This window comes from Pongo pygmaeus, chromosome 11 (genome assembly GCF_028885625.2).
Source record: "Pongo pygmaeus isolate AG05252 chromosome 11, NHGRI_mPonPyg2-v2.0_pri, whole genome shotgun sequence".
NCBI classification, from domain to species: domain Eukaryota; kingdom Metazoa; phylum Chordata; class Mammalia; order Primates; family Hominidae; genus Pongo; species Pongo pygmaeus.
Genome location: NC_072384.2, coordinates 108414413 through 108436794, shown reverse-complemented (window position 1 = coordinate 108436794; position 22382 = coordinate 108414413). Strand labels below are relative to the sequence as shown.

General features: G+C 40.7%; 1 non-coding gene and 1 pseudogene across 1 annotated transcript; both read left to right on the top strand.

The window, feature by feature from the left end:
- Positions 1-1133: 1133 nt before the first annotated feature.
- Positions 1134-1235, top strand: LOC129032307 (small nucleolar RNA U13). The gene has a single exon (XR_008501314.1). It is a non-coding gene; the product is annotated as a small nucleolar RNA U13 (small nucleolar RNA).
- A 16603-nt stretch (positions 1236-17838) lies between these two features.
- On the top strand, positions 17839-18334 carry LOC129031875 (large ribosomal subunit protein uL11-like; annotated as a pseudogene).
- The last annotated feature ends 4048 nt before the right edge of the window (positions 18335-22382 follow it).

The following is a 22382-nucleotide window of genomic DNA, read 5'->3' as shown; positions in this document are numbered from 1 at the left end:
TTTTTGTGGAAGAGGAATGAAATCAGACTGTATCAAGTCAGGACAACAGAAGCCACTCTTTCAATCCAAGGGAATTTAATTCAGGAAATAGATTACAAAAGTGATAGAAGAGCTGAGATGCCAAACAGGGTGGTGACATAACCCGGAGATTAGCGACAGCAAGAATCAGCTAACATCCATGGGCTGGAGGGACAGTAGGAAGAGATGCTATTCTCAGCCTAAAAGCTAGGATTGTCTGGCTGGAAATAGAACCATTATAGAGGCTCCCTTGCGGGGGTCTGGACCATGGAGGGAGGGCCTTTCAGAGGGAGTTAGAGCCTTGAAAGAGACTCTGCTGCTGTGGAAGACATCACAGGAAGCACAGAGAGGCGGGAGAAATACCCATCCACTCATGCCTGTCCCCAGCAGAATGTACAAAACTCACGGAGCAAGGAAGCCTGCAGACTAAAGGTTCCCACAGTGCAGAACGGGGCAGGGTGAGGAATCACGCTGGGCAGTTGACAGGCTCAGAGCTTCCAGGAAATATTTATGTAATTTATGTAATGTAGTTTTATGTAACCACTTACCCTATCAGTACTATCCGTTTTTCAACACTCTAGGTCTTACTTCTTGGTCTCAAAGAAAACAGAGGGCCAGGTGCAGTGACCCATGCCTGTAATCCCAGCACTTTGGGAGGTTGAGGCAGAGGGATGGCTTGAGCCTAGGAGCTTGAGACCAGCCTGAACAACATAGCAAGACCCTCTCTCTATTTTAAAAAAAAAAATTTTTAAGTGAACGAACAGACCTTGCTGCGTTTCCCCGTTTCTTACCATTAGATCACACCGTTCTTGCCCTATCACATTTCTCCACAGTGGTCCACTCTTCACTAAACCTACAATAAACAACGCTCACATTTAACTGCTTCTTTGGGTCTTCATTTCCTTATGAAGCGTCCTATGTCATGTAAAACTTAAATAAGTTTGTTAATCTATCTTTTGTGCTAAGAATCAGAAAGAGTAGAGGAAAAAATATTTTTTTCCTCCCCTACACAATTCTATGGGACAGATATTGGCATGTCCATTTTAACAGATGAAACTCAGAGAATGAATGACCTACCTGAAGCTCAGAAATGGTAATTGGCCAAGTAAAACTCAGTCCTTTTGTAGTTCGGGGGCATGATTTGGTGTTCGTGCCTAAGTGTGATATGTGCCTCCTTCTGAACCTGGTTACAGCGCTGGCGCATTACCCATCTAACCTGAACAAGAACAACAACAAAACTCAGTCCTAGTTCTTCTGATCATAAGTTTAGTGCCCTTGTCACCTCAACACAACCACCTTCCCCATGAGAAAGAAGCTTTTGTATTCCCTTCTATCCTGGGAAGGCACTGTTAAAGTTGAGTGAACTTTATCTTGTATCATTCCAGCCATCTGCTCTATGATTATGATTTTGATATAAACCTTAAGGCTTTACCAAGGAAAATAACTATTAACTTTTTCTGCTCACCTTTTTTTCTTTTTTTTTTTCGAGACAGAGTCTTGCTCTGTCACCCAGGCTTGAGTGCAGTGGCGCAATCTCAGCTCACTGCAACCTCCACCTCCTGGGTTCAAGTGATTCTCCTGTCTCAGCCTCCCGTGTAGCTGGGATTACAGGCACACGCCACCATGCCTGGCTAATGTTTGTATTCTTAGTAGAGACGGGGTTTCACCGTGTTGACCAGGCTGGTCTTGAACTCTTGACCTCGTGATCTGCCCACCTTGGCCTCCCAGAGTGCTGGGATTATAGTTGTGAGCCACCGCTCCCGGCCCTTTTCTGCTCATCTTTACCAAAATATCAAAATGTGTTTCCAAGGCTGGGTGTGGTGGCTCCCACCTGTAATCCCAGTGCTTTGGGAGGCTGAGGCAGGCCAATTACTTGAGCTCATGAGTTCAAGACCAGCCTGGGAAATATGGCGAAATCCCGTCTCTACAGAAAAATGCAAAAATTAGCCAGGTGTGGTGATGCACGCCTGTGGTCCCAGCTACTCAGAAGGCTGAGGCATGAGAATCACTTGAACCCAGGGGGTGCAGTGAGGAAGATCATGCCACTGTACTCCAGCGACAAGAATGAGACTCTGTCTCAAAAAAAAAAAACAAAAATAAATAAATAAAAAAAGAAGAAAAGAAAAGAAGCCAGATGCAAAAAAGTACATATTGTATGATTTCATTTTTATAAAATATAAAAACATGCAAAAGAACTCTATACTGTTAAAATCACAAGGGCACAGGTGGGTTTCTGGGTTTCTGGTGACATTCTGTTTCTTGATCTGTGTACTGGTTACAGGGGTGTGACCAGTTTTTGAAAATTCATTGAACTAGACACTTGCAATGTGTGCACTTTTCTGTATATATGTAATACTTTAATAAACAGGGTTTTTAAGAGTAGCGTAAGTTGCTTGAAAAAAATGTGCAGGATACATGCCTTGAATTTATATTTTCTCCTACGTGCTGCAGTCAGCTAGAGTGAAGTGGGAAAGGCTCACTCTTGACATTTGGGCCCTTCATTCCTCCTTTATTCATTCCATTTAACACATATTTATTGAAGAATGGTGTTAGGCACTCAGAGGCAAACAGAGTCCCTGCCCTCATGCAGACTACAGCCTATGTAGAGAGGGAGGAGACAGACGTCAATCAAATAGTCATACAAACACACATATCAGAGATGGTGAGAGAAAGGGGGGATGCTGAGAGGCCTCTCTCAGACCTAAAGGGTGAGTAGGCTTCAGCAGAAGAGGATATTAGAAAGGGAACAGTGGTCTAGTGGCTTTTAAACGTTAGGCTTAATTCGTCCAGTAGAGGGCGACCACAGACAGGCATTTGTGGCAATTACTACTGCATCAGGAAAGCTGAAGGCTGAAGGTTTGCTTATCATCATCTCTCATTGAGTATTGAAGGAGAACAAATTACTCACCAGAAACTAAGAATCCAAGTGTAAATTTACAAACGTCAATGTTGCTGTCTACCATTGCCCAACAGTTTGATGCAGATTCCTACCAAATGCCTTAATAAAGACCTTAATAAAGTGACCTTAATAAAGAAAAAAGAAAAAAAGTTAATAAGGCACAATTAAAGGAATCAAAATAAAAGCCCTTTTCTTGATTTGCACACATCCTCAAAGAGCTGCCTCAAGCACAGATACATACACATGTGACGTTTTCTTATTTATTAGTACTCCCCTCCACACAAACACACGAGTGCCTCATATCTGCTGTACCCCACATCCCCTACGGAAAGCATGCTACTGTGGATTTGCCTCATGGATTATTGGTTTTATTCACGCAGCTGAATACATATATTCAGGCAGATGAACAAATATAATTTTATATGTTGCCTATAGACATAAGGCAAAACAATCAATAATTTCCCACATCCCATTAAATGATTAGGAATGTAATCAGGATTAAAAACCAAGATATTTCCAGCGTACTTAAGGATAGATTTCTTCAACATCTACTATATATCAGCACTAGCAAGACTCTAAGGCATGTCACTTCCTTCCTTTAAAATTAATTCCCACTGCAGGCTGGGTGCAGTGGCTCATACCTGTAATCCCAGCACTTTGGGAGGCCAAGGTTGGTAGATCACCTGAGGTCAGGAGTTTGAGACCAGCCTGGCCATTATGATGAAACCTCGTCTATACTAAAAATACAAAAATTAGCCAGGCATGGTGGCGCACGCCTGTAATCCCAACTATGCAGGAGGCTGAGGCATGAGAATCACTTGAACCCAAGAGGCAGAGGTTGCAGTGAGCTGAGATCATGCCACTGCACTCCACCCTGGGTGACAGAGTGAGACTCTGTCAAAAAAAAAAAAAAAATTCCCAATGCAATTAAAAATTTTCAGTTTTTTAAAAAATGAAAGCAATTCGCTGACAGGTAAAGGCCTGTGTGGTCTAGCCATTATCCATCTCCCAGACTAATCTCCTTTCCTTCTCATTATGTTTCAGACTTTCTTGTTTCCACAAAATCGCCATTTTCCATTTGCTGTTTCCCTTGCCTGAAACATTCTGCTCCCATCATCTAACCAGAGGCTTCTTGTCATTCGAGTTCCAAATTGTACTTCCTAGGAAAAGACCTCTTTGACCACTCATTCCTGTCTGCACTTCCCAACATGCAAAACAGAACCCTGATCTTTGGCTGGAAATGTTTTGGGTTTTTTTGTTTGTTTGTTTGTTTGATGGAGACAGAGTCTCCCTCTGTCCCCCAGGCTGGAGTGCAGTGGCATGATCTTAGCTCACTGCAGCCTCTGCCTTCCGGGTTCAAGCAATTTTCCTGCCTCAATCTCCCGAGTAGCTGGGATTACAGGCATGCGCCACCATACCCAGCTAATTTTTGTATTTTTGGTAGAAACAGGGCTTCACCATGTTGGCCAGGCTGATCTCGAACTCGTGGCCTCAGGTGATCCACCTGCCTTGGCCTTCTAAAGTTTTGGGATTACAGGTGTGAGCCACCACGCGCGGCCTAGCTGGAAACTTTCCTGCCCAGTATATCAGTCATATTTCTCAGCCTCACTAGCAGCAGGATGTGGCCATGTTTCTGGCTAATGGGATGTAAATGGATATGTTCAGTGGGACTTCCTAGAAGCTTCCTTAAAGGTAAGCAGACAGGCCAGAGGAGGTGCCTCATGACTAGAATCCCAGCACTTTGGGAGGCTGAGGTGGGAGGATCACTTGAGGCCAGGAGTTTGAGACCAGCCTGGGCAACATAGTAAGACCCCATCTTTACAAAATATAAATTTTTTTTTTTTTTTTTTGAGACAGAGTCTTGCTCTGTCGCCCAGGCTGGAGTGCAGTGGCACGATCTCAGCTCACTGCAAGCCCCACCTCCCGGGTTCACACCATTCTCCTGCCTCAGCCTCCCGAGTAGCTGGGATTATAGGTGTGCACCACCATGCCCAGCTAATTTTTTTTGTATTTTTAGTAGAGACGGGGTTTCACCGTGTTAGCCAGGATGGTCTCGATCTCCTGACCTCGTGATCCACCTGCCTTGGTCTCCCAAAGGGCTGGGATTATAAGCGTGAGCCACCGCGCCCAGCCTGTTTTTGTTTTTTATTAGCCAAGTGTAGTGGTTCATGCCTGTAGTCCCAGCTACTCAGGAGGCTGAGGTTGGAGGATGATTTGAACCCAGGAGTTCAAGGATACAGTGACTGAGCTATGATTGCCTCACTGCACTCCAGCCTGGGCAACAGAGTGAGAACTCATCTCAAAAACAAACAAACAAAAAAAAAAGTGGAAAGAAAAAAGGGGAAGGAAACAGCTCTTCTTCCTATTTTCCCCTCTCCTGCTATCTGGAATGCAGATGTGATCACTGGAGCTCCTGAAAACACCTTGGATGCTGAGATGGCAGTGAGGACGGGAGGAAGAGCAGGTAGGGGCCTCGCTAATGGCACTGTGGGATGGGGGTGGAGTGTGCAATACCAGCCTCTAGATAACTTTGATGTGAAAAAAAACAAACAAGTTTCTATCTAATTTAAGACACTGTTATTTGCAGCTTGACTGTTACATGCCACTAAACCTCAATACTAACTAAAAATATCACAGCCATCCCCAGACACATCACCTTATTTCTGCAGTGTCATTTCACTATTGAAAATACCTGGATCGGCCGGGCGTGGTGGCTCATGCCTGTAATCCCAGCACTTTGGGAGGCCGAGGCAGGAGGATCACCTGAGGTCAGGAGTTCGAGACCAACCTGATCAACATGGAGAAACCCCGTCTCTACTAAAAATACAAAATTAGCTGGGCGTGGTGGCACATGCCTATAATCCCAGCTACTAGGGAGGCTGAGGCAGGAGAATCGCTTGAACCTGGGAGGCGGATGTTGCAGTGAGCCAAGATCCTGCCATTGCACTCCAGCCTGGGCAACAAGAGTGAAACTCCATCTCAAAAAAAAAAAAAAAAAGAAAAGAAAATACCTGGATCATTGTGTTTATCTGAGAGTAGAGATCTGGCCTGTCTTGTTCATTGCTGCGTCCCCAGCATCTGCTGCAGTGTGATGTTTCCATGCCTTCCCAGAATTTCAAGAAATAAATTGTAATGATCTTCATGGAAATGTTACTGTTCAGGAATTCCATCAATATCAACAGCTAGTGATGGTGCAGCAGTAACGAAAAAATTTGGAAAGTTTTCAGCAAGTGTGTTCCTTCTCCTTGTTGTAACAAAAGTGTTTTACTCAAAAACTGGAAGATACAGCATCAGAAACAACTGGCAGAGGAGGTGAACACAGTGTTGTCTGTCTATGACACAGATGAAGGCAATTACTCTGATTCAGATGATGTGGCTGGAGCTAGTCACTATAATCTACAAGGTCGTGTCTTTCTAGCAATTTTTAGAAAAGGAAAGTTGTGAAACTGTTTACATTTTCTCCAATAAGAAATTCTCTTTTGCATTAAGAAAGAAAAAAAACACACAGGCCGGGCACAGCAGCTCACACCTGTAATCCCAGCACTTTGGGAGGCCAAGATGGAAGGATAACTTGAGCTCAGAAATTTGAGACCAGCCTGGGCAGCATAGCGAGCCCCTGTCTCTACTAAAAATAAAAAAATAGCTGAGTGTAGTGGCGCACACCTGTAGTTCCAGCTACTCAAGAGGCTGAGGCAGAAGGATCACTTGAGCCCAGGTGTTCAAGCTTGCAGTGAGCTATGGTCGTGCCACTGCACTCCAGCCTGGGTAACACAGTAAGATCTTGTCTTAACAAAAGAAGAAAGGAGGCCGAGCACGGTGGCTCGTGCCTGTAATCCCAGCACTTTGGGAGGCCGAGGCAGGCGGATTACCTGAGGTCAGGAGCTCGAGATCAGCCTGACCAACATGGTGAAACCCTGTCTTTACTAAAAATACAAAAATTAGCTGGGCATGGTGGTGGATGCCTGTAATCCCAGCTACTCGGGAGGCTGAGGCAGGAGAATTGCTTGAGCCCGGGAGGCGGAGTTTGCAGTGAGCCCAGATCATGTCTCTGCACTCCAGCCTGGGCGACAAGAGTGAGACTCTGTCTAAAAAAAAAAAAAAAAAAAAGGAAGGGAGGAAGTTGGGGGGCAGGAAGAAAGGAGAGAGAAAATGGAATATTCTCAAATTGTGAGAGAGAAAATAACTTGCTTAAAACTTGTTTGATTAGTAGTTGAAGCATTAAGTAATCATGATGCAAATCTTCTAATCGAAAACAGAATTGTGCTTTGAGTAGTATGCTTTTAAAAGAAATAAGAATCGAATTACTTAATGCAGAAAAAAGATCTCATATCTCTCATTAAAATATTTCAGCAGTTAGCAGTTTATATGAGGTTGACAACTCTTTTTGCTTCAGCAAACAAAAATGAAATGGCTCAATTAGCAAAATCATTAAGGAAAGACTTTTGTGGAGGAAAATATGCTTTATCAGAAGCAATGCAAAGAAGAGTGAATATTGTTGGGAACTACTCTATCACGAAGTCAGAAACATCTAAAATCTGAATTAGCAAAGATAACATAGACTTCAAGGAAAAAAATCAAAACCAGTGAAAGAAGACAATATTTTCCTCATTAAGAAAAGTGAATGAGTTTATAATAACCAACACGTACCCTAATGCTCAATTCGAAGAAGCTTGTAGACACATTATTAGTAATAATAAACTAACATTAACATAGAATGAAAGAAACATTGTACATCTGGAATATTTGTCAGGAAACAAGGACCAAGACATTCAGGGCAATTCATGCTTTATGTGTTTTTCAGTTTCATTTTAAGAATAACTTTTGGCCGGGTGCAATGGCCCACGCCTGTAATCCCAGCTCTTTGAGAGGCCAAGGCGGGCAGATCACAAGGTCAGGAGTTTGAGACCAGCCTGGCCAGCATGGTGAAACCCCGTCTCTACTAAAAATACAAAAATTAGCCGGACGCAGTAGCATGAGCCTGTAATCTCAGCTATTCGGGAGGCTGAGGTAGGAGAATTGCTTGATCGTGGGAGGCGGAAGTTGCAGTGAGCCGAGATCGCGCCACTGCACTCCAGCCTGGGTGACAGAGCAAGACTCTGTCTCCAAAAAAGAATAACTTTTAAAATTTAAATGTTTGCAGTATTATCTTTCAATTGTTTGAATCATTTTATTTGGCATTATTGTGTGTTAATGTTCCCTTCTTTTAATATATTCTATTGTCTAACTCAGGTAGAAATTATTTTCACGTGTCACTGAAATGTAGTGTAATCTTGTCTCAATATATATGTCCATAATAATAATAAACCATATAACCCATGCATTTATTATCACTGTCTGGGGGTATTTCTTGTTTGTTTTGGTTGCAGAAAGCCTTAGAAGCTTTTTGTATAATCCCATCACAGAAAAATGGTCCGCTATTTACTAGTGTGGTCAGTCATCGTTTCTAAAAACATACCAAGAAGGCGTTATGGGAAAATGTAGAATAACTTATGATTTTGAGGATCGCCAAGAATTCTCAAGAATTCTAATTTTTTGTTCCAGAATCCTGAAGATTAATAACTCTTAGAAATTCTCAAACACTAGTACAGTGCCTGACTTAGAGTAGACATCAGCATATATTTAGAATGAATGGGTATTATTTTGTTTAATAGTCACAGCAATCCTGTGAAGAAGATGCAAATGTGCCCATTTTACTCGTTAGAAATACCTGGATCTCCTTTGAGGTTCCTGTGAGACAACACCTTTAGGAGTCTTAAAAAGTTTACTGAGATGGTCTATGAGGCACATCCTTGAGATTCTTAGACATATTACCAGGCCTGCCCTTAAATTTTTCTGACAAAGCATCTTATTCTGGATTCGATCTTAGGCCCTAGAGATATTTATTATTTGGGAATATTTTAATGGAAGAGACCAGGGATAAGCAACAGTTTTATTTTATAACCCAATATTTGTACTTTTCCATTTTTGCTAAGAACTTGAACAATTTTTCTTTTTTCTTTTCTTTCTTTTTTTTTTTTTTTTTTTGAGACAGAGTCTCACCCTGTCACCCAGGCTGGAGTGCAGTGGTGTGATCTCAGTTCACTGCAACCTCTGCCTCCCGGGTTCAAGTGATTCTCCTGCCTCAGCCTCCAAGTAGCTGGGATTACAGGCATGCACCACCACACCCTGTTAATTTTTTATATTTTTAGTAGAAACAGGGTTTCACCACATTGGCCAGGCTGGTCTTGAACTCCTGATCTCGTGATCCTCCTGCCTCGGCCTCCCAAAGTGCTGGGATTACAGGCATGAGCCACTGCACCCAGCCCACAATTTTTCTTTAGATCATCTCTCCTGTCTCATATTTTGTCATAGGCAACTGAAAAAGCTAGTTGGCACCTTCTACATTCTGCGTGGACATCTCTCTAGCCTACCCCACAAGCTGTTAAGCACCCTTTCTGTTTTCCACGTTCCCATAGGCGACAGTGTCCTCACACTTTCTGTCACTACATAAAAAGAGTCCTCTGTTTTCCAGGCTCTATAAATACTTTCCTCAGTCTTTCACACCCCCACCCATAGTCTCCTCCTGGCTTTTTCTGCTTCTCTCTGACACTCTGTCCCAAAGCCAGTGCCACATGGTTTGGGTATTCGTTATGATAGCACCCCACTTCCAGGTACCAAATTCTGCCCAAGTATCTATTATTACTGCACAATACTGTAGTGGCTTGAAACAATCATTTATCATTACTATCTTCAAACAGGGCACAGCAAGGGACAGCTCACTTCTGCTCCAGAATGCCTGGGGCCTCAGCTGCAAGACTGGAAAAGCGGGGGGACTAGAACAACTAGGGGCTGGCTGGGCATCTGTTTCTCTTTCTCCCTCTGTCTCTCTGTCCCTCCCCACCCGCCTTTCCACAAGTTTCTTCCTGCAGCCACCTTAGGCTTCCTTATTCGATGGCAGCCTCTGGGTAGTCAGACTCTCACAGGGAAGCTCGGGACTCCAGTCAATGTCCTAAGAGACAGGAAATGGAAGCTGCCAGTCTCTTAAAGCCAAGCTTGGAAACCAGCACAGCGCCACTCTCCGGATATTCTACTGGTCAAAGCAGTCAGACTCGAGGGGAGGAGACATAGGTCCCATTTCTCAATGGGAGCAGTGTCAAAGAAGGTATAGTTGTCTTTCACCTATTATTATTCATCTATTTTACTACGGTTATAATAATATGGTAAAGTAATATGGTAAAGCTTTGTGACAACAAAGATTATAAAACATCATCATCATCATTATTATTATTATTATTATTATCATTATTATTACTGAGAGGGAGTCTCACTTTGTTGCCCAGGGTGGAATGCAGTGGCACGATCTCAGCTCACTGCCACCTCTGCCACCCAGGTTCAAGTGATTCTCCTGCCTCAGCCTCCCAAGTAGCTGGGATTACAGGCGCCTGCCACTGTGCCTGGCTAATTATTGTAGTTTTAGTAGAGACGGGGTTTCACCATCTTGGCCAGGCTGGTTTTGAATTTCTGACCTCGTGATCCACCTGCCTCTGCTTCCCAAAGTGCTGGGATTACAGAGGTGAGCCACCATGCCTAGCCAAAACATCATCATCATTATTGTATTATTATTGAGAGAGGGTCTTGCTATGTTGCCCAGGCTGGTCTTGAACTCCTGGCCTCAAGCGATCCTCTGGCCTTGGGTTCCCAAAGTGCTGGGATTACAGGCATGAGCCACTGTGCCTGGCCAATTCAGATATTATTTAACTCCTGCCCAAACCCACTCTTAAAAGGGGGCATCCTCAAGTTCCTGTCTTCTACACAGTGGTGTCTTGTGATCATTTTGAGACTCTCAGTTCCGCATATGAAGCACACTGTTTGAAACAGTTGGTGTGCAGAATAGTTTTCATTCATCTCTCTAGGGTAATGCTTTGTCCCTTCCTCACCTGCTCCGTGCCCCAGGAAGCAGGTCTTTCCCTGTTGGCTTCTGGTTGATTTCAGCCACTGGATGACAACAGAAGTTCCATGGAGGAGGTAAGGGAGCATGAGGGTGCTGGATTTATTCCCCAGCTTCATCCCAGCTGAGTCATTGTGGTTTGGCTTTCTGGCTCTCCAGGCAGCATTCTCCATTTAGCTACACCATATTCTCTCTCAATTAGTTCAGGCCTAGACCAATAATATCTTCCTGGTTCTTGCTAACTTCAGGATACTGCAGCATTCTTTGTGAGTTTCCCTTAAACCTGATTCTTTATTAAATTCCTCTAAATTATTCTATTCGGGTCTTCTGTTCACCGACAGAGACGAATACAGATGGTCTACTTCTGATATAAGTAACACTTTAAAACTCTCCCTACTTTTTTTTGTTTTTTTTTTTTAAGTCAGGGTCTGGTTGTGTTGCCCAGGCTGGAGTGCAATGGTGCAATCTCAGCCCACTGCAGCTTCCGCCTCCCTGGTTCAAGCGATTCTCCCACCACAGCCTCCTGAGTAGCTGGGACCACAGGTGTGCACCACCACATCTGGCTAATTTTTGTATTTTTTGTAGAGACGGGGTTATCGCCATATTGCCTAGGTTGGTCTCAGACTCCTGAGCTCAAGTGATCCACCCACCTTGGCCTCCCAAAGTGCTGAGATTACAGGCATAATCAGCCTTTTTCTTATCAGAATTGTTTATTAATGTAGTTTTCCCATTTTTTAAATCAGGCTTTTGATCCTTTGTCCTTCCATTTATTTAGAGTTCTTTACATATTAAGAATATTATACTTTTATCTGTAATATAGCTCACTGTTTATTGTGTTTTATTTTTCTTTTTGGGGGAAACAGGATCTCGTTCTGTTGTCCAGGCTGGAGTGCAGTGGCACAATCACAGTTCACTGCAAACTCAACCTCCTGGGCTCAAGCAATCCTCCCACCTCAGCCATCCCAGTAGCTGGGACTAAAGGCACGCACTGCCATGCCCTGCTGATTTTTTTTTCATTTTTAAATTTTGAGATGGAGTCTCACTCTGTTACCCAGGCTGGAGTGCAGTGGCAAGATCTCGGTTCACTGCAACCTCCACCTCCTGGGTTCAAGCAATTCTCTTGCCTCAGCTGGGATTACAGTAGCTGGGATTACAGGCACCCGCCACAACGCCCAGCTAATTTTTTGTATTTTTAGTAGAGATGAGGTTTCACCATGTTGGCCAGGCTGGTCTCAAACTCCTGACCTCAAGTGATCCGCCTGCCTTGGCCTCCCAAAGTGCTGGGGTTACAGGCATGAGCCACCACGCCTGGCTTGTGCTCATTGTTTTTTGACTTTGTTTACAATGGGGTATTTAGCCATGCCCCAAAAAATTATCTTTATTTTTAATGTAGTCAAATTTATTAACCTTTTCTTTTATTGCCTCTAGATTTTGAGGCTTGCTTTATACCAAGGTTAAAGAAGAGTTCACCCATGTTTTCTTCTAGTACTTGTGTGATTTTGTATTTTACATTTAGATTCCTATTTTGAATTTATTCTTCAATATGGTGTGACATATGAATTTAATTTTATCTTTTTCCAAATGTACCATCTGTCCCAGAACCATTTATTTAAAAGCTTATCTTTGTAGAACTTGAGGATAACTGGTAGATTTAAAAAAATAATAATAAAAGTTTATCTTTGACCCAATGGTTTGAGATGCCAGTTCTTCATATAGTCAATTACCATATGAGTTTCTTTCTATTTCTGGACTTTTTATTCTGCTGCATTAGTCTACTTGTCTAGTCATGGGACAGTACCACTGTGTGTTAATTATAAAAGGCTTTATAGTATGTTTTAATATCTGTTAGTCTACTTCAAAGTTTTGTGTGTTTTTAAATGTTTCCCTGGCTATTTTTAAATGTTTCTCCATATAAACTTTAGTATCAACTTGTATGGCTTCATTTAAAAAGCTTGCTGCTATTTTTATTGGGATTATGATTGTTAATAAATTGACTTGGACAACTGACATCTTTGTGCTGCTGAGTCATCCTATCCAAGAACAGGAAATGTTTTAATTATTAGGGGCTTTACAGAATATTTTAATATGTGGCAGGCTACTCCCTGCTAAAAGTTTTTCCTTTTTATTGGTTTCTCGACTATTCTTGCTTACTTTTAAAATATAAACTTTAGTATTAATTTGTTTGGCTCCATATAAAAGTTTGGTGGTATTTTCATTGGAATTGTGATAAATCGACTTAGGAAGAAGTAACAAGGCCCTCAGATCTGATCACTTCAAAATAGATATTTTGAATGTAAACACACACACACACACACACACACACACACGCACACCAGAACCTAAAAATTCATTCCAGATGTGGAAAGGATCAATGTCATTCAATTTAGCAAATATTTATGTATTACCTGCTATTTGCAAATTACTATAATAAAATATAACATGAGTCACTATCTCTGTTCTCAAGAAGGTAAGCACCTGAAGGGGGCGATAAGCACTTAATGATTATAGTGAGCCTGCACAGCATTTAATGCAGTGTCTTTTGGGGTGAGCATCTCTCTAAGCCCAAATATCTATGTGCAGCACTTGGATATATCCACAGCAATCCATGGCAAAAATGCAATTTGTTTTTTCTTGCATCTGCTGCATGTTATTATAACTTCTTATTCTCTAGGGCTCTTGATCACGTCTAATATTGATCCTCACTCCCAAAACGTTCTCTCTCATAAGAGAAGAAAAGATGAAGATGAGACCATTCATTTATTCTATAAATATTCCTTGAGTACCTTCCGTATGTGAAGAATTGCTCTTGGAGCTGAACTCATAGTGGGTTACAAGAAAGACCACATCCCTGCTTGAGGAGATTCCATTCTAGAGACAGAGACAGTTCAGGCAGAAACAAACAACTTAAATGATGCAATATAATTGCAGGGTGAGGAGGGCTGTATGGAAGAAGAAGGCAGGGAAAGGAGATGAAGGGCAAGGTGCCATTTTGGATAGGACAGTGAGGGAAAGCCTTGCTGGGGAGAAAGAATTCGGGCAGACTTGAATGATGTGAATGGGGGAATCACATGAAGGTCCTTGGAGAAGACCCTGCCATGCACAAGGAGCATCTGCAGAGCCCGGAAGCCACACATCCAGAAGAGAAAGCAAGGGAGAGACAGGGAGAAAAAGGGCTTCAGGTGCACAGTGCCTAGAGCAAGTAGGCACTCCAAGTTCCCCAAAAGGAGTTTGCATTTTGTTCTGTGAGAAAGGATGCTTTTTAGCAGGGGTATGACACATGTGATCTGATTTATGTTTTAAATTTGGCTGCCATGGAGAAAGTGGACTGTAGTGAGGGGGAAAGGGGGAGGCTGGTCAGAAGTCACTGTGCTGATCATGTGACAGATGACAGGGGCTTGGACCAGGGGACCACAGTGGACAGAAAAAGAAGTAGCAAAGTGGAAGAATGTGGGAATTTTTTTGGAAGACAAACTAACAGGACTTACAGATGGACTGAATTTGGGAGTGGAGGGAGAGGAAGATCCCAGGGTGGCTCTCTAGTTTTTGGTTTGAGTAACTGGGCAAATACCAGTACCATATATTAAAAAGAGGTGACTGCTGGAGAAGGAGCAGGTTTGGAGCAAAACCATAGAGATCTATTTTAGACACATTATTCAAGATACTTGGTTACTTCCCACTAATTTTTAATAACCTAGCATAAGTTATATTGTCCTTTTCTATTCTTCTTTCATCCCCAATTAGAGTTGTTCCCAGGACAATGTTTAACCTAGATGTAAAAGAAGATATGGCAAATCATCATTTGATCATTTCTGAAGGTCTCAAGCATTATCCTTCTATAAAAAGGATTAAATAAGGCCGGGTGAGGTGGCTCATGCCTGTAATCCCAGCACTTTGGGAGGCCAAGGTGGGCAGATCACCTGAGGTTGGGAGTTTGAGACCAGCCTGACCAACATGGAGAAACCCTGTCTCTACTAAAAATTCAAAATTAGCCCAGCATGGTGGTGCATGCCTGTAATCCCAGCTACTCGGGAGGCCAAGGCAGGAGAATCGCTTGAACCCAGGAGGCGGAGGTTCCAGTGAGTCGAGACTATGCCATTGCACTCCAGCCTGGGCAACAAGAGCAAAACTCTGTCTCAAACAAACAAACAAAAAGGATTAAATAGTCTGGGTGGAGTGGCTCACGCCTGTAATCCCAGCACTTTGGGAGGCCCAAGTGGGCAGATTGCTTTGAGCTCATAAATCGGCCAAGCATGGTGGCTCACACCTGTAGTCCCAGCTATTCGGGAGGCTAAGGCTGGAGAATCGCTTGAGTCTGGGAAGCAAAGTTTACAGTGAGCTGTGATTCCGCCACTGCACTCCAGCCTGGATGACAGAGTGAGACCCTGTCTCAGAAAAAAAGAGGGGAGGGATTAAATAAGTATTGTCATTGACAGCAAAAGCTGTTTGGATCTAGTTGATGATATAATCTGGATACGTATCCTCGCCCAAACCTCATGTTGAAATGTAATCCCCAGTATTGGAGATGGGTCCTGGTGAGAGGTGTTTAGGTCATGGGGGCAGATTTCTCATGTCTCGGACCTGTCCTGGAGATAGTGAGTGAGTTCTCATGAGATCTGGTCATTTAAAAGTGTGTGGTACCTCCACCTTCACTCCCTCTCTCTTGCTCTTGCTTTCGCCATGTGAAGTGCCAGCTCCCACTTTACCTTCCACCATGAATAAAAGCTCCCTGAGGATTCACCAGAAGCCAAGCAGATGCCAGCACCATGCCTTCTGTACAGCCTGCAGGAATGTGAGCCAATTAAGCCTCTTTCCTTTATAAATTACCCAGTCTCAGGTATTTCTTTATAGCAATGCAAGAATGGCCTAATACAGCTGATTTCAACTATAGTCAAGGAGGGAAAAAAGTGAGTGGAGGTTAAACAAAGTTGTTTGTCATTTCACATGATCAGGAGCAGAGATGAAGTTATAACTTGCAAGTGGCTCTATTCAGGCTGATGGTGCACGATCACAGTGCTTTGGTTACCTGATGGGCCTCATGGGCTGAGGCCTCAAAGACATAACCAGGCCCTATTGTGATCTCTGCATTGGAAACATGGGGCCTTTTTTCAGCATCCGCCATCCACAAGAAACTGTGCCTGGGACTTTCACCATGTCTCACACGGTAGCCCTACTATTATTCCTAGGCAGCTCTTTATTCCCAGAGGGTTTCTCTTGACTTCTTAGATACAATGGATCATTTGAGTTTTGCTTGTGAAATTGTGAAAAGTCTTTAAGAGCAAACACATACCTCAATGAGACCATAAAGGGGTTAAGGCATGTGCAGTGCTTTGAGGTGTTCAGGTGAAAAGCTCTCAGTAGTATTAATTATTATTCTTCTACTTAAAAGTAGCTCTTTTTTTATATATATACTTTAAGTTCTAGGGTACATGTGCACAACATGCAGGTTTGTTACATATGTATACATGTGCCATGTTTGATTGCTGCACCCATTAACTTGTCATTTACATTAGGTATTTCTCCTAATGCTATCTCTTCCCTATCCCCCCACCCCACGACAGGCCCTGGTGTGTGATGTTCCCCGCCCTGTGTCCAAGTGTTCTCATTGTTCAATTCCCACCTATGAGTGAGAACATGTGGTGTTTGGTTTTCTATCCTTGTGGTAGTTTGCTCAGAATAATGGTTTCCAGCTTCATCCATGTTGCTACAAAGGACATGACCTCATCCTTTTTTATGGCTGCATAGTATTCCATGGTGTATATGTGCCACATTTTCTTTTTATATATATATATTTTATTATACTTTAAGTTCTAGGGTACATGTGTACAACGTGCAGGTTTGTTACATATGTATACATGTGCCATGTTGGTGTGCTGCACCCATTAACTCATCATTTACATTAGGTATATCTCCTAATGTTATCCCTCCCCCCTCCCCCCTCCCCCCATCCCAAAACAGGCCCTGGTGTGTGATGTTCCCCTTCCTGTGTCCAAGTGTTCTCATTGTTCAATTCCCACCTGTGAATGAGAACATGCGGTGTTTGGTTTTTTGTCCTTGCGATAGTTTGCTGAGAATGATGGTTTCTAGCTTCATCCATGTCCCTACAAAAGACATGAACTCATCACTTTTTATGGCTGCATAGTATTCCATGGTGTATATGTGCCACATTTTCTTAATCCAGTCTATCACTGATGGACATTTGGGTTGGTTCCAAGTCTTTGCTATTGTGAATAGGGCTGCAATAAACATACGTGTGCATGTGTCTTCATAGCAGCATGATTTATAATCCTTTGGGTTTATACCCAGTAATGGAATCGCTGGGTCAAATGGTATTTCTAGTTCTAGATCCTTGAGGAATCGCCACACTGTCTTCCACAATGGTTGAACTAATTTACACTCCCACCAACAGTGTAAAAGCGTTCCTATTTCTCCACATCCTCTCCAGCATCTGTTGTTTCCTGATTTTTTAATGATCACCATTCTAACTGGTGTGAGATGGTATCTCATTGTGGTTTTGATTTGTATTTCTCTGATGACCAGTGATGATGAGCATTTTTTCATGTGTCTGTTGGCTGCATAAATGTCTTCTTTTGAAAAGTGTCTGTTCATATCCTTTGCCCACTTTTTGATGGCGTTGTTTGATTTTTTCCTGTAAATTTGTTTAAGTTCTTTGAAGATTCTGGATATTAGTCCTTTGTCAGATAGGTAGATTGCAAAAATTTCCTCCCATTGTGTAGGTTGCCTGTTCACTCTGATGGTAGTTTCTTTTGCGTGCAGAAGCTCTTTAGTTTAATTAGATCCCATTTGTCTATTTTGGCTTTTGTTGCCATTGCTTTTAACAAAACAATAAGTAAAACATGAGTCCACAAAAAGCTGTGAGAGGGATATACCTTATAAAGACCTTGGGTTCTTTCGGCTCTTGGCTCGGAGGAGGCCAAGGTGCAACTTTCTTCCATCATCCTGAATCCGGGTTCATCCAACACCAGCCGCCTCCACCATGCTGCAGAAGTTCGACCCCAATGAGATCAAAGTCGTGTACCTGAGGTGCACCGGGGGTGAAGTCGGTGCCACATCTGCGCTGCTCCCCAAGATCGGCTCCCTGGGTCTGTCTCCAAAAAAAGGTTGGTGATGACATTGCCAAGGCAATGGGTGACTGGAAGGGCCTGAGAATTACGGTGAAACTGACCATTCAGAACAGACAGGCCCAGATTGAGGTGGTGCCTTCTGCCTCTGCCCTGATCATCAAAGCCCTCAAGGAACCACCAAGAGACAGAAAGAAACAGAAAAACATTAAACACAGTGGGAATACCACTTTTGATGAAATCATCAACATTGCTCGACAGATGCAGCACCCATTTTTAGCCAGAGAACTCTCTGGAACCATTAAAGAGATCCTGGGGACTGCCCAGTCTGTGAGCCATAATGTTGATGGCCACCAACCTCATGACATCATAGACATCAACAGTGTTGTTGTGGAATGCCCAGCTAGTTAAGAAGCACAAAGGAAAATATTTCAATAAAGGATCATTTGACAACTGGAAAAAAAAAAAAAAAAAAAAACACCTTGCATTCTGCAGTCAATTCTCCCTGCCTAAGTGAAAATCCCTGATCTTTTGTGAATGATGAGGGGATACAGTCATCCCAGTCCCCAGCACTAAGTCATAGTACATAGAGCAGGGCAGAATATCTGTAGCTACTGTGAATGAAATTATTTTGAATTTTGTGGGAAAAGAACAGTGGGATTGGGCCAGGAAGGAAACATTTACATTTTCAGCATCAAATGTGTGAATATTTTTTCCAAAAATATAAAGTCTTCTTTTATTATAAGAAAAGTAATACGAGTTTTACATAGAAAATTTAAAAATACAGACTATTTTATTTTTTATTTTTTTGAGACAGTCTCACTTTGTCGTCCAGGCTGGAGCACAGTGGCGCGATTTCAGCTCGCTGCAACCTCTTCCTCCCGGGTTCAAGCGATTCTCCTGCTTCAGCCTCCCGGGTAGCTGGGATTACAAGTGCCCGCCACAATGCCTGGCTAATTTTTGTATTTTTAGTAGAGATGGGGTTTCACCATGTAGGCCAGACTGGTCTCCAGCTCCTGGCCTCAAGTGATCCTCCCGCCTCAGCCTCCCAAACTGCTGGGATTACAGGCATGAGCCACCATGCCCAGCCAGAATATTATTTTTAAAATAACATTTAAATTAATTTTAACCACTACTGAGATAATCACTATTAATATTTTACTTATATGCTACAAATATATATGTGTATGTGTATGTATATTTATATATAATCATCTTTTAGAAATATTGACTTCTATGAGTGTATTCTTTAAGAGAACATGATTTGAAAACTAAAAGATCAACTTTTGAAAACCTTTGTTATTGGGAAAGTTGCCTAGCCAGATATAATAACAATTACTGGCATTTTATAGCATCTTATGTGAATTATCTCTTTTATTACTAAAAATAGCTATTGTTATTAACATAATAATTATTATTATTGACATATTAGTGACAGAAGAAAGAATACCTTGCTGGGAGGCATAAGTCCCAGTTCAAAGTTATGATTAGATACGAAGCCGCGAAATACTTTGAGCCTGAGTTTCCTCAAGTATATAATAAGCATCTTGGACTAAATGAAGCCTGAGGCCTCTTCCAGTTTTAAAATCCTACCCAAGTCTTATTTTAGAATAGGGGCACTTACTGAGATGCATTTGCTGAGATGCAAATTTACTTTCAAATATTTTATCTAAAATGCACCTGTTTTCAAGCTAAGAAAAATGGACCACATTTTGAAGAAAATTCGAAGGCTTTGAAGATGGGGCCTATTTACAGAGACCAATTTGTTTCTCTGCATTATTTTAACATGCAACTCTTCTCCAGTCCTGAAGCTTCCTAAGTATCTGAGGCTTCAAAAAGTGGGGGTAGAGACAGCTTATTACCATGGAGATAGATGGGAGCAAACGGTCACATCATCAAAAGCAAACTAGAAATGTACAAAGCTTTTGTGATGCCGAACCTTTTTTTTTTTTTAAGTAAGAAGAAGAAGGGAAAAAGGCACAAATAAAAGGACAGATCTCTCTCATTAAATCCAACACTAATTTAGTAATCAGTGAAATAAAGGTACCCTTGAAAGCCTGCTGCCAGAAAATACAGTACAACAAAGAAGCACAAAAGGTTGCTGGCTGCCAGGTATAATTTCCAGGTACTCCAAGTGCATTTGGACTCCCTGTTCTCTTAGCTTTTCTTTGCAGATTGGCCGTCTTCACAGTAGGCTCGAAGTATTCATTTAGTCACCCTAGTGTGTTATCCAAATATTTAGAAGGAGAAAAATTGTGGGAAAATAACCTTTAATTTTACAATTCTCCAAAGGAAACTGTTCAAAATTAAGAGGTCTAAGAAGCTAAGAATGAGAGTTACTCTATTTTTCTGTTTATTACCTATCACTTTGGATAATCTGGAAATAATTTTGACAGTGGGCTAAAAGTTGAAGTTGGGGTAAGAGTCCAAATTTTCGCAAAGTAGCTTACATCAGAATAAAGTGGCCATCAATTAGATTGCTTGCATATAGATATGCGAGCTATTACCCCTATCCATTACATAATCTTACTCCAGCAGAGGCTGCCAAAAACCTGCAGGCAGGAAAGATTTACACTCAGTTCTTCATAAGTACCCAAAAGAAAAGAAATCACTTTAAAATGATTATATAAGTTAAAGAACATGGCCAAGTTTGTGCCTTGAACTTTTAGTCTATCAATTAGCAATAGTAATTGCATGCTGCTGAGTAATTGCATGTTTTAGAGACTGAGGTGATGTTTTAAAAGTGTTTTGTGCTATTCAGAGGGAAATGCAATTTACGTTATATTTTAGAATGTGAATTATGAAGGAAATTGTCTCTTTTTCTTCCTTATCCCCCTCTTCCCCCTCCTCTACCTCCTTCTCCTCCTCCTCTTCCTTTTCCTCTTCAGATTTTCCCTCTTTGCCTACAGCATTAAGAGAGACTATTCACATTATAAAGACATTGATTTCCTTAATTGATCTATAAATTCAATGTATATGCCAAATAAAACACCAAGGTGATTTTTTTCAACCTGATAAAAATAACACTAAAGTTCTTCAAGACATATAAATGGGCAATTAGAAAAATTCTGAAAAACAAGAGTAGTGAGAGGGTAATTAATACAACTATACATTAAAATGTATCATGGAGTTATAATAATTAAAATATCTTATTCTAGAGAAGAAATAGAATAGCTAAATAGAATAGAATGGAATAGAAGAGAATCAACAGAAATAAACCCAAATACGTATACAGATTTAATGTGTGAAAAAGGTAGATGAGTCAAATTTATCGGGGAGGGATGGGAGAAGGGAAGATGTATTAGTCAATAGACAGTGATGAGAAAACTGGCTAGGAATGGAAAATAAAATAAAATAGGTTCTTCACCATGCTGTTTATATTCCCAAATTTCCAGAGGATTCAAAGATAGCAATATAATACATACTCTATGGCCATACCACTCTGAATGCCCCCAGTCTTATCTGATCTCAGGAGCTAAGCAGGGTTAGGCCTGGGGGCCTGCTTAATACTTGGATGAGAGAAATGTAATATAAACAAGTAAGTGTATATATGTGTATATATACACACACACACATACACACGCATAAGTATATATATACACACACATATACTTATATGTATATATTATACTTGTTACATATACTGGGTTTGAACTACTATTATATATATTAGATTATATAGTTGGTGAATTTATATATAATCTGGAGTATGAAATATATATAATCTATGCATTGTATACAATCTAGGAGTTTTAAAAAAACTGGTGAATTTATATATAATTAGGAGTTTTGAGTGAATTTATTTATATATAATATATATAAATAAATAAATTTATTTATATATAATATATATAAATAAATAAATTTATTTATATATAATAAATATATAAATATATAAATTTATTATATATAATAAATATATAAATTTATTATATATAATAAATATATAAATTTATTATATATAATAAATATATAATAAATTTATTATATATAATAAATATATAATAAATTTATTATATATAATAAATATATAATAAATTTATTATATATAATAAATATATAAATAAATTTATTATATATAATAAATATATAATAAATTTATTATATATAATAAATATATAAATAAATTTATTATATATAATAAATATATAAATAAATTTATTATATATAATAAATATATAAATAAATTTATTATATATAATAAATATATAATAAATTTATTATATATAATAAATATATAATAAATTTATTATATATAATAAATATATAAATAAATAAATTTATTCATTTATAATAAATATATAAATAAATAAATTTATTCATTTATTGGTGAGTTTATATATAATCCAGGAGTTTAAAAATAATTTCTAGGCTGGGTGCTGTGGCCCACACCTGTAATCCCAGCACTTTGGGAGATCAAGGTGGGACGACTGCTGGAGCTCAGGAGTTGCAGACCAGC